At 50.8% G+C, this 13172-nt stretch overlaps 1 protein-coding gene across 1 annotated transcript in view; it reads left to right on the top strand.

Annotated features, from left to right (window-relative positions):
• Window positions 1-242: 242 nt before the first annotated feature.
• The window catches only part of Sbk1 (SH3 domain binding kinase 1), a 42686-nt gene continuing 29756 nt past the window's right edge, over window positions 243-13172 (top strand). Inside the window, exon 1 of the mRNA XM_040754689.1 lies at window positions 243-1011. The gene's annotated coding sequence lies outside the window, so the exon portion shown is untranslated. The remainder of the gene's footprint in view (window positions 1012-13172) is intronic.

Here is a 13172-nt window from a genome sequence, read left to right as displayed (position 1 = left end):
CCCACCCAGATCCTCCCTACCTGTGCACGGAGAGTCCAGGTGGCACAGGAAATCTGATCAAGCCCCAGAGACTGCGTGGCGTTGTAGGAGTGTCTGCTGCTGCAGCAGAGGCGTGGTCCTTGCTTCCCTCAGTGTGGCCAACCGCAATCTCCCAGCTCTGGCAGAGAAGGAGTTAACCTCCAGGCTTCTCAGCGTGAGTGTGGAGCTATTAATACCCACAGCCCAGCCATCTAGAGCCACCACAGAGCTGAGCCCCAGAGCTGAGCAGAGGGAGCAGGGAGCAGAGCAGCCTCCAGTCTGGACAACCGGCACCTGACTTCGCGGGTCAGAACTTTTCCTGGGGACAGTGTAGACACGGTGCCGGCCTCACCTGACCCTCACCAACCCTTCAGCTTTAAGTGTCAGTTGATTCTCCTGGAGGCCACTGTGCCTCTCACTCCTGCAGAGAGAGCAAACTTTGTCAGCCACCTCTGTGCCTGCTGGTCAACTAGGAGGAAGAGACAGCAGAACAGACAGACACACAGACAGAAGGCCAAGGCGGCTGTAGCCTATCCTCACAGGTCCTGCCCTAGCAGACATCAGCAGAGTGGACAGCAACGATAGAACCCCTGCCCACTACCAGGCACCTCTTGAGTCCAGACAGCTGCTAGCTGCTGTTCAAGTGTGGATCCTGTGGCTGGAACCTCTGTGCCTCAGGACAGGAGCCCCAAGAGAGCCACAGGCTCTTCCACCTACCGAGGCGACGGGTAACCTGGGTGAGAAGGCACAGGTGGCAGGGAGGCAGATACGGGGTCCTGAGGCCGACAGGCTGCTGACCCTGGAGCACAGTGGCTCAGAGAACCGTGTCCTGGCTGGGGACGATGCTGCGGAGGCCACCAGCAGTCACCCCTGCCCTGTCCTGCGGTTGCCTCCTGCCTGGCCCCTGGGCTGTGGAGCTGATGACGTGCCAGCTTTCTGCCTGGTCTGCTTCCACAGAGAGGAGGAGGAACTGGAAGAGGTTCCACTGCAGAGGTCAGTCCTGGGGTGGGCAGCGGGCTGGCAAGACCATGGTGTCCTCCACTGGGAGCTTAGAGGCCTGGCAGTAATGCTCAGGGGACCAAGCCGCCGCCCTTACCACCCCCTCCACTGTCCTGTCCAGCTTGCTGGCTGTCACCACAACCTTCTCCCCATTCCTCCTCCTCTGGTTCCAGATCGACTTGCCTGTCCCTTCACTCCCATTGTGGTCTTGTTTGTCCTTACTTAGAGACCTCCATGGTTCTCCAGCTCCTACAACAGGAAGTCAACACTCGGTGTTCAAGACCTGTGTGACTGGGTTTAATGCCCCACCTCACTCTGTTACCAGGGACACCCTGGCTCCCCTCCACCTAGACTCAGCTGAAATGCCTCTTCTTCCAGGAAGGCCTCCCAGAAGTCACAGGCCCACTCCAATCCAAGAGCCCCCCCCCCATCCTTCAGGCGTTACACTGCCATCTCACAGGTGCCCGGTCTGTTGAATTAATAAGTGAAGATGCGTATGTGTGCGTGTGCGCATGTGTGAGCACTCACAGGTGTGTAAAGGAGGCGGCCTGGAGGGAGACAGAAGATGAAGGTTTCTGCGGCTGTGATTGTGTGTTTGTGGGCGACCGCGTGTGATTGTGCACACAGGCTCGTGGGAGCAGGTGTGAGTTCCGTGTGCCTTTGTCGTGAGGGTGCGTGGTGCCAGGTGAAGTTCAGACCCGCGAACTGATAATGCCTTTCCCAGCTCTCCTACCCTGACCCTCAGGAAAACACTGGCTCCAGCCAAGTGCATTCATTACCCAAGCTGTGACCCAGGCTCTGGGAGTGAAGGTACAAGTTTGCCAGGGACACCTCTGCTCCAGCCCAGCCCCCCGAGTCTGTGCCACCGTAGGAAAGGCAGACACAGGGCCACGCTAGGGTCTCTTCCATGCCTAGTAAAGAACAGGAGGAGAAAATGTAGGCTCTCACACCCTAGGCCAGGTGCCCCTCATGACTATGTTGATTTCCTGCTAGGGACCTCTGTGTTCTCATCTGTATAATGGGAGGACGCTTCCTGCCTGTTGGCTAGCTGGTCATGCAAGATAACTGAACACCTGCAGAGTGCCAGGCTTCAGCTGGAGCCTAGAATACAGGCACAGCCATGGGGAGGTCTGCCAGAAGGTAGGTCGGGCACAGACTGAGGGCACATTAGCAGGAGTGCCCATGAAATCAGGATCAGGATAGACCGCCTCTGCTCACAGAGGCCACAGCATACTCCAAGTAATCTAGATCTATAATTGCCTCCCAGGGAATGGGAGAGGTCCAAGAAAAGATATCTGTGGGCTGTGGGATGGCAAGGATGAAGGTTTGGAAAAGTAACTGTCCGGGAATGGGGAGAGGATGACAAAGACAGTAGTGTCAGGTCACACGGGCCTGGACTTCTGAATTGAATGCTTTACCAGTAAGTACCGGAACCGCCATAGGAGGCTGGGAGTCAAACAGGCAGGTTAGGAGACTCAGGGAAGCGAGATGGGAGACGCTACTTAACTCCACAGCCTCAGCGGAGTGGCTTGGAGTATTTGGAGTGCTTGATGAATGAATGAGTGAACAAATGAAATGACACGGGGAGACAGGGCCTTGGCATCATTTGCTATTGCAGTCCATCTGTCTCTCTGTCTCTGTCTCTGTCTCCGTCTCTGTCTCTGTCTCTCTCTCTCTGTGGGGATGGAACCCAGGGCCTTGCACATGCTAGATTAATTCTCAGCCCTGAGCTGACTATCAACAACACACACTGCCAAGCCCTGCCTTGATGTCCCCTGGCTTCATGTCTTGGAGATATATATATATATATATATATATATATATATATATATATATATATATATATATCAGTCCTGTCTGGCAAGTGACTCAGGGTGAGACCCAAGCATTAGAATTAGAACCAGGATTTTCTGCCCCTTTCTTCCTTATCTGCCCTCCACCCCACCTGTAGCCTTGGGGACTCCCAAGTGGAAGACTCTCTGTCTCCTGCTCTGGGGTATACTGGCCTCTGTTTATAGGGGCCGATACACTTTCTAACTGACACTGGCTCTTTAAGGCCTAGGGGAGGGACACTGCCAGGCTGGGCAGAGATGGTGACCACAGGTGCCAGGTGGTGAAGCTAAAAATACTGAGTGATGTGGACAGCCAGGCTGCAGGAGCCAGGCAGAGCTGGCTGGGAGGGCAGCAAAACTGGGGGAGGTCACCTTGGCCTTCGAGAGTGTGGTACACTAAAAGCCCTCACCACCTCCCCTAGCCTTTCTATGGTGCCAAAACTTCTCTAGAATATCTGGCTGACATCTTGAAAAGCCATGGGCCAGTCCGAGTCTGCCACAGTCCTCTTTCCTGTGACTCTGAGGTCTCTTTGGGTCTCTTCTCAGGCAAATTAGTGATAGAGAGGCTGTAAAGGGTATGGGCAACCTGCTCATGCATTTATAGGTTGAACAAACTTCCTAAAGCCTCTGGAGACTGGATGCTGAAGCCACAGAGATGAGATGAAATGCAGACACTGCCCTGATGGGCCTTGTGGGCACAAGTGGTGGTCATGTGAGCTCGAATGGGAGTGTGAGCGTCATGCCATTGGATTCTGCTGTAGGTTGATGCACACTGTGTCACATGTCAGTGACAGTGTCACCAACCACCTGCTCATGCTGTTTCAATGTGTTAATTAGGGTGAGGCAGCTGCCCTGCCCATGAGCCTGGAACTTGCAATGACTAAATTTTTCACAGTTGATATCCAAAACATGGAGTCTACTGAGAGGGGTTCTGCTCCAAGCAGTCTTTCACTGACCCTGGCTCCTTCCATCTTGGGATGCACACCACTCAGAACCTCAGAATCCACTGCTAGAATCTACACTTCACGGGTAGACAATGAAGGGAGAGTGGAGGAGCCAGGTGTTTCATGCCTGCAAGCTCAGCCTTCAGGAGGCTGAGGCAGGAGGATTGTGAGTTCAAAGCCAGCCTAGGCTATATTCTACCTCCAAACAAATAAATTTAAAATATCACCCAAGGCTTTTGCGAGTCAGCTGGCGATAGCTCCATTGACTTGCATCTGTATGCGGTGGCTGTAACGGCTAATTTCAAGGGGAGATGGGAAAGGTCGACCCGTGTAACGACCTCACTGGGGCACTATGAAAGTGGAATGGCTGGATGGGTGAAGACGAAGCACCTCATAAAAGGAGCAAACTACGCCTGTCCATTCACTCAGCAAAGTGGGGTGGCATCTTACATGAGAGAGCTAGGAGGCTCGTGAGGAACACCAACTCTGTGGTCCTAGAGCTCAGGGTTAACAAGGGACAGACAAGCAAACCCATAACGTGATCATCAGGTTCAAACCCACCGGGGAGGAAATGAACAGGGACACACACCAGAGGTCCCTAAGAGAGACAAGAGCGGATCTGCCTAGGAAGGGGGAAAAGACAAGATCTCCTGAGTAAACTGGGAGTGTGGGGGACAGGGGAGGTGGAAGGGGAGAGGGGAAGAGGAAAAGGGGGTGGGGAAAAACGTATAGCTCAATAAAAAAATAAAAAAAGCATGAAAATGGAAGTTCAGGATCAGCCAGTGTGAAGTACAGTAGGAACTAATTCTATTTTTTCAGTCACTTACTTCTGAGGGGGTGGGGAACAAAACACCCTGAGAACACTGTGGGGGGTCAGCTCTCTGTCCAACACGTGGGTTCTGGGGATCAAACTCAGGTCATCAGGTGTGGTATCAAAGCTCCTTTATCCACAGAGCCATCTCACTGGCCCCTGGCAAACTTTTTCCTTTCTTTTTCCCTTTCTTTCTTTCTTTTTTAAGGATGAATTTATTTAGAACATTGCAAAGAGACAAGAGAGTGTTGCAAGACAGACTCGACTGCAAATCCTCTTAAATTGTGGGACTTGCATGTAGCCCAAACGCCCATCCGTTAAAGGCTTGGTCCCCAGAATGACACTGCTGGGGGGGATTTGAGGGGTCTTTAAGAGGCGGGGCCTGGTGTGAGGAAGTCAGGTCTTCCTGGGACATGCTCTTAGGTGGAATATCAAGACCCTAGTGCTCCCTCTCTTTTCTCCCTTCCCCTGGGCAGTCCTCCCTTCCCCCTCCCTCTTCTCGCTCTTCCTGGACCCGTCCTCAGTTGCTATGCTGCAGCATGGTACTCTCTACCATGATGCTCTCCAGACCCCAAAGCAATTGTACCGAGTATCCACAGGTGGATACCTGTGAAGCTGCCAGTCAAAACAAATTTCCCTATTATAAATTAATCTCAGGCATTTCATCATGTCAAGGGAAAGCTGACTAACATATTTCTCAGGTGACATCTGTGGTGGTATTCTGGGTTTGTTGTTGTTGTTTGTTTGTTTGTTTTGTTTGTCTGTTTGGCACTACTAGGCTGGAACCCAGGACCTCACATGCTAGACAAGTGCTCTCCCACTGAGACTCATCCCCAGCCCTGAAATTGTTGAGCCTCTCGCTGAGCCTGTTCCCTCTTTTATATGGATTCGATCCCAATCAGTTCAGTCACTCTCAATTTCCTTCTTCTAAGAGGAAGAATCAGCTGTGCCTTTTGTCTCCTGACCATGGTTAGAAGATGTTATTACCTAGCATCTCATCACTATAATAGTAACTGAAGCAGTCCGCTTTGTTCAGAAATACAGAGTCTGGGCATGGTAGACAATGTCTGTACTCAGGAGTTCAAGCTCAATCCAGGCTGTAGTAAGACGCTAAAACAGTTCCAAACTCTATCAGTCTGTAACTGCTTCCATAAAAACTTACCACCAACTTGGTTCCTACACTCCCCAAAGTCTATTATCTCACAGTTTTATTTATCAGAATCTACACCCGACCTAAACCTAAAATGTTGAAAGAATGCCCTAGAAGAGCTTTTTACAAACTCGAGGCTGCAATCCACTTACCTTCTCCAGCCTCCAGAAGGTGCCTGCCTCCCTGCTCCATTTCCCCCCTCGTAGAAAGGAAATAACACCATCTCCATTCTCCAAACCACAGCACAGAAAGTGCTGGGAAATGAGTCATGTGATTATATTAGTATCATAGTTCGTTTTGTTGTTGCTATAACAGAATACCCAAGGCTGGTGATTGACAGACAATATTGTCTAGTTTAGCTCACAGATCGGGAGGCTGAGAAGTCCAAGATCATGGTGACAGTATCTGCTCAGCCTTTGATGAGGACTTCATGGTGCTTCAGTCCGTGACACGAAGTTGGAAGGTGGTGGACATGTGTAGAAGAGACAAACACAGTCCAGCATCACCTTCCAACAACTCAATCTCCTCCCTCTAGAACGTTCCTCCCTCCAGCCATCTGTGAGGCTCCACCACACATGTGCCTGCTATCCTGACCGCCTGCTGCCCTTGTCTCCTTTCCCAGTAAGTGCTTTCTGGCTGATGTGTGCTATGATGGGCAGGACCAACCCCTCCTAACCCCCAAAGCTATGGAGGGTTATGGGAGTCATAACCCCCAAAGCCACAAATATGCTCTGTCACATGGTAGAATTGCTTTGCAACTGTGGTTAAGGCTGAGGGCAATGGGATGGGAGTCCAGTTGCTGTGATCTGCATTCATGTGCTGCAATCTCAGTTCCCTTGTGTGGCAGCTTTGGGAGGTGTGACCTACAGGGTTTGGATCGTGGTGCGGCATGGTTAGAAGGGAGGACAATGCTTGAAGCTTGGAAACAGGTTAGCCTCAAACTCACAGAGATTCACCTGCCTCTACTTCCCGATTGCTGGGATTAAAGGCATGTGCCACCACCACCTGGTATCCTTATCTTTTTTTTTTTTTTTTTTTTTTTTGGTTCTTCGAGACAGGGTTTCTCTGTAGCTTTGGAGGCTATCCTGGAACTCACTCTGTAGACCAGGCTGGCCTCAAACTCACAGAGATTCACCTGCCTCTGCCTCCCAAGTGCTGGGATTAAAGGTGTGCACTGCCACCACCCAGCCCTCATCTTTTTAAAAAAAGATTTTTGCATATATTACTTATACAAAATGATGGGTTTCATTACTTTGATTATATCCACATACTCTACAATCATCTCTCACCTCTTCTACCAGTCCTTTTCTTCTTCCTACATAGTCTCCCTTCTTTCATGCCTTTTAAAAAATGTAGATTAAAATATATGAGAGAGAACAGGTGATATCTGCCTTTCTGAGTCTGCTTAATTTCTCAACATGATGACTTCCAGTTCCATCCATTTTCCTGGAAATGACATCATTCTATTCTTCTTTATCGCTTAATAATACCATCATGTATAGAGAACAGTTTTCTTTTCTTCTTTTGGATGCCTTTGGTGCATCTGTGGGTGTGTGCATGAAGGCTAGGGGCTGACACTCACTGTCTTCCGGTCAGTCTTCACTTTAATTTTTGAGACAGGCTCTCTCACTGAGCCTGTGGCTGCCTTTTCTGGTAGATTTTCTCCTTCCCCCCACTATCTGCTATCACTCTTCTGCCCCAAGTGCTGGGGTTACAGGCATAGGCTGCCACATGTAGCTTTTACATGAGTTTGCGCAACAAGCACTTTACCCACCCAGTATTTCCCTAGACCTCTGTAATTTCTTTTTCTCTAATTTATTATTATTGCTGCTTAGTTTAGTATACAAAGTAATAGATTTCATTGGGACATCTTCAAATGTAAGAGTTTTACTTATATGCATTATATGTATATTTACCTTTTTGCCCATCACTCTGTGGATGAACAGCTGATACCTTGCCTTGGCTGTTATGTGTAATGCAGTGATATCCTATGCAGGTGTCTCTGTGTTGTGCTGACTTAGGTTCCTTTGCTACACCCTGTCACAGCTCTGTTTTCAGTGTTTGAGGGTCCTCCACACTGACTTTCAGAGTGGCTGCCAAGTTTGTGACTTGGCAGCAGGAATCAGTGTAGAGACTTAGATGCCTGTGTTCTCCCGGTGAGTCAAGAGCCATGCCTTGGGAAGAGGAGTCAGCAAGAGTTAGCCATGCCTTGCCGTGTGGCTCTACCACCTGGAGCTGGTGTGAGGTTAGGCTATCTGCTCTCACCAAGATCCTTCAGAGACACAGGCAGAGGGGAGCTTGGGGAGCAATGCTCAGCGGGGGCAGGAAAGAGCAGGCCTGTGGGACAACAATGAGTTTCCCCTTCTAGACATGCTTCTGGAGGTTAAGGGCTGCTTGGGATGTGGCTCTCCCTTGTGGAACCACTTGCTTGGTTGCAGGCAGTGACGGGGCAAGCAGATGCCCAATTGGAGAGGTGGGTGAGCAAGTGCATCACTTTACAGGTATCCGCCCTGTGATGGAGAGTGGACTCCATATAGGACAAGGTGGCTAGTGGTGGCTGCCAGACTGCCAGGCAGTGAGAAAGTGAGATGGCACTGGGTAGCTGTCGCTGTGAGCTCAAAGGGCTGTCACAATGGCGTAGATAGAGGGCAGGGATGCTGAAGGAGCAATGCAGAGATTCTGAAAGGGTAAGGTAATAGGCAGGTCCTCATGAGGTCTGAGGGGTTGGAGGTGACATCAGGACTTCTGGGCGCTGAGAGGACAGCTCTCTGATATGACTCTGTTCTCTAAGCTCTGTCTCTCACGAGTCCAAACACTGTCACTTGCTCTGGGGCATGGTCACAGCCAGGGAAGGGGCTTTGAGTGGACCAGAGGGCCTGGGCTATAATGTCCTGCATGCCGGGGAGCAAAGAATGGAAACGTGCTCTTCTCTCCCAGAATGGGATAGTGTTGGGAGTGGAGATGGGAGGTGCTGGTCTCAGTGCTTTGGCCCGTCCTGCGCACTGTAGAATACTGGCCACTAGAGGGAGTGCTGGGCTCATATTTGCAGGGACAGATCCTGCGAGGCACTGTTTGCTCCACCTTGGCTTCTTTTTCTAATGACTTTCTGGACAGGTTCAAATTTTGAAACCACATACTACAGGTCCACTACTTCTGGGTTATGTGGCCTTGTTGAAGTAACCCAAAAGTTCTGTCATGTGGTTTCATCAGACATAAAATGGACACAGAAATGTGTGTAGTGATGCTTTGGGGAGGCTGTCAGAATAGTGAGTTTGAGGCCAGCTGAGTTACTACAGGGCTACACGCTGAGTTCAGGGATAGTCTGATCTATATAGCCAGACCCTGGCTTAAAGGAGAAAAATATAAAAATAGATAGATAGATAGATAGATAGATAGATAGATAGATGAGCCAACACTTAAAAACCAGAACATTCCATCCTTATATCAAAGTATCCAACATCTTTGGAAAGCTGCAAGCCCTGAGAACCCGAGTCCACACTACCACATGGCCACCCTGGGCACAGCCATGTGGAGATATTCCTCAGGAGGCAAGAAGGTAGTTTGATTCAACACAAGTAAGTAGCCACTTTTGGTTGAAACTTTGGGAGTTTTGACCCTCAGTAGTTTGTTTAGGCATGTTTAAACATATTACAATTTAGTGAAAAGTTTCTAGGTGATCCCAGCACTTAGAAGGCAGAGGCAGGCAGATCTGTGGGAGTTTGAGGACAGCCTGGTCTACAGAGAGAGAGTTCCAGGACAGCCAGGGCTGCACAGAGAAACCCTGTCTCAAAACAAAACAAAACAAAAGTTTCCTTAACATAAGTCAATCCTGTGTCAGGCTTAAGACATGACTACATGGAAACTCTTTGTAAAGTACATGCAGCATCTTTCATGAAGATGGTTCTGTAGATTGACTTCATGTGACACCTTCCATAAAGATAGGTTCTACCGATTGACTAGCTCATGATAAGGGTGTAGGGCAGGATCCAGTGTAGTCTTAGCCACACAGATAGAACAAAAGTCACCAGACTATTAATCATGTTAGCTCCCAGCCTTCTGGGTAGAAAACAGGTTACACATTCCTCCCTTTGAAGAGACAACCCCGTGTGTTTAAATTCCTAGTTTCCTGGTGCTTATCTGTGCTCACAAACAAGGACCTTGGTACTTCCCACGCCCACTGGCTGTGCATTCACCCAGATTTAGGGTGCATCACTTCTGGCCGCTCAGGTCAAGGCCACGCCTCCCATCTGAAGCAGACAGCCTTCTGGCTGGTCCTACTGAGCCCCCTGCCCCACAGTCTGTTCTTCTTACAAACCCCGCCATCTCAGCTCGAAACGCTTCAGAGGTAAAGACTTCAGTGACCCCATCGCCTCCCGCTGTCGCTGCTGTCCATGATACTCCAGCTCCAGTGCTTCTCACTGTTGCTGAAAATCCCACGTGACTCTGACCACAGGGCCTTTACATTAGCTGTTTCCTTGGCCTGGCTCCCCTGTCTGTACACCCCTCTCTCCCTAACCTCATTCTAGTCTCTGCTCAGAGACCACCATCTCTGTGAGGACTTCCCAGCATGCCATCCCCCTTTTCCCTGCCTTCTCTTTTTTCACATTAATGCCTTGACCTTCTGGGTCCTGTTTATCATTGACTCTCTTTACTAGAGCGCAGACTTTGCAAAGACAGGAGCCTTTCTGTGTTGTTACTTACAAACAGTGCTTAGCGCAGTGGGAGGACTTGATAAATATTTGGGGGTAGGCTGTACCTCGGTGGCAGAGTGCTCATCTGTCATGCCAGAAGCCCTGGATTTGATTCCCAGAACTGCAAGAGAAAACACAAAGATAAAGAAGTATTTGCCTGGCTGCATATGGTGGTATACGCCTTTAATCTCAGCACTTGGGAGGCAGAGGCAGGAAGATGTCTATGAGTTTGAGCTAGCCTGGTCTGCAGAGTGAGTTCCAGGCCAGTAGGACCTGTGTCAACAAACCAAAATAAAGAAAGGAGCTATTTGCCTGTTGAGTGGGTGGATGAAGATGTGCAGTGGAGGCAATGGTTGTACCAAGTGATCCAGGCAGGCCTGAGTGGGGTGCTGTGGGGTGCTGTGGGGTGCTGTGGGGTGCTGTGGGGTGCTGTGGATGCTGTGAGATGCTGTGGGTGCTGTGGGGTGCTGTGAGATGCTGTGAGATGCTGTGTGGTGCTGTGAGATTCTGTGGGGTGCTGTGAGATGCTGTGGGGTGCTGTAAGGTGCTGTGAGATGCTGTGGACGCTGTGGGGTGTTGTGGGGTGCTGTAAGGTGCTGTGGGTGCTGTGGGGTGCTGTGAGATTCTGTGGGGTGCTGTGAGATGCTGTGGGGTGCTGTGAGATGCTGTGGGGTGCTGCGGATGCTGTGGGGTGTTGTGGGGTGCTGTGAGATGCTGTGAGATGCTGTGGGGTGCTGCGGATGCTGTGGGGTGTTGTGGGGTGCTGTGAGATGCTGTGAGATGCTGTAGGGTGCTGTGAGATGCTATGTGGTGCTGTGAGATGCTGTGGATGCTGTGAGATGCTGTGGATGCTGTGTGGTGCTGTGAGATGCTGTGGATGCTGTGAGATGCTGTGGATGCTGTGAGATGCTGTGGGGTGCTGTGGACGCTGTGGGGTGCTGTGGGGTGCTGTGGGGTGCTGTGGATGCTGTGGGGTGCTGTGGGGTGCTGTGGACGTTGTGGGGTGCTGTGGGGTGCTGTGGGGTGCTGTGGGGTGCTGTGGGGTGCTGCTGGACCTGTCAACACAGAAGCACAGAGCTGCCCTTGGGCTGAACACCTTGTGGTTGGCATCTTGAAGTTTTCCATCTGTTTGTCTTTGACTCTGTGACTGAAGGTTCCTGGGACCCTCCCACTGGAGACTGGATTGGGATGGATCGCTGTCAGGATGGCCCTAGGTACCTATAAGAGTCGGCACAATCCTAAAAAAGCCCCCTTGTCCCAGGGAGTATGGTATTCAATAGAAGTGAAACCCACCAGGGGAAGATCCTAGGAGACACTCTTCTGTCCTGCATTCTGAGCACAGAGTGACACAGGTCCGCCCTGGACCCTGAAGTCTGTAACTGGCATGCACAGAGTCATTGTGGACACTGGACTTTGTGTCCAGTGGAGCTGTCAGAACTGGGGTCATTTTGAACCCCACATTAGAGAGAACCAGGCTAAGCAAGAGAGAGCCCCGGTTCCTGGGACACTTGACCTTTGAGGTGACTGGCATCTGGCCTTGCCCCTGGTAGCTTAAGCAGCAGGCTGTGAGCTGGCTGGAGCAGGCCCCTGGATTCCTCTCTGAGCCCCCGTTGCCACATCTATGAATGAGACAAGAACCTTTTGCATGCTGAGCCACGGGGGGGGGGGGGGCATTCAGAGACTGGCAGTCATGGTCCTTGACTGTCACAGAGCGTGTAGCCCTGACCCATCATGGATCATGTCTGAGGTTATTCTGAACAGTCAGATGTCAATGTTCTATTTATGTCTTTATTCCTTGAAATGTTCAAAGGGGGTCTAACTTTTACTTCCAAAGGATATGTGACAAGGGCAAAATACCGTTCAATAGTGACCTCGGGTCCATATACCAAAATAGTAATGGCTTCAGAGAAGACTTCAGACACTGCCAGTAACTCCAGACCATACTTGGGGGAAACTGCAGGACTCCATGTTGGTATTGTCCTTCGATCCTGGTGGTAGCTGCAGACCTTGAACACCGCTTCTGACAAGTCCTGGTGACTCCTGGGAGGTGCCTGTGTCGCATTCCCTGCCCTCCATTCTGGCTAAACCCTCATATCTCCCCAGCCACTAGAATTCAAGCCATTCTCTAGGATTCACTTAATTAGCCAAGCTTATTAACTCCCACAAGGCTTCTCCTCCCCTCCTAATTAACTCGCTTAATTAGGGCTTTCAGGCCCAGCTCCACCCAGCCCCCTCTAGCTCCCACTCCTGCCTGACTCTGCCAGGCCCTGGCTCAGCCAAGCCCCCCAACAGGCTGGGGATGGGGTAGGTGTTGCCTGAGTGCCTGCAGAGCCCAGCCTTCACTTCATGTCCTACTCCCCATCACAGGACACCAGGACTCTGCCTTTTGTAGCAGCAGCACGAGGCAGAGACGGAAACAGGTCAAGGCGGTGGATGGAGCGAGGGCAAATGGGATGAGATGAGCCTGAACCAGGAGATGAGCCTGAACATGGTGGCTAGGAAGGCTGGGAGCAGCTGGGCTGGGGAACATGAGGGGACGCCAGGCCTGGACCCTGGGGGCAATGCGGGAGAGCTTGGGTTTGTAAGTATCAGATACCCAAGTCACCGCGATTTAAACTTAAAGGGGATTCCTTGGTCACAGAGCTAAAAGGTCCAAGTCTTTAAGCACAGGGGTGTCAAGGGGTCTAGATGATAACAAGGCTTGAACCCACCTCTTGGTTCTCTATC

This window comes from Mesocricetus auratus, unplaced genomic scaffold (assembly GCF_017639785.1).
Source record: "Mesocricetus auratus isolate SY011 unplaced genomic scaffold, BCM_Maur_2.0 Super-Scaffold_4256, whole genome shotgun sequence".
Lineage (NCBI taxonomy): Eukaryota > Metazoa > Chordata > Mammalia > Rodentia > Cricetidae > Mesocricetus > Mesocricetus auratus.
Note: the sequence above shows the minus strand (reverse complement) of the source record. Positions and strands in the feature narration are given on the sequence as shown.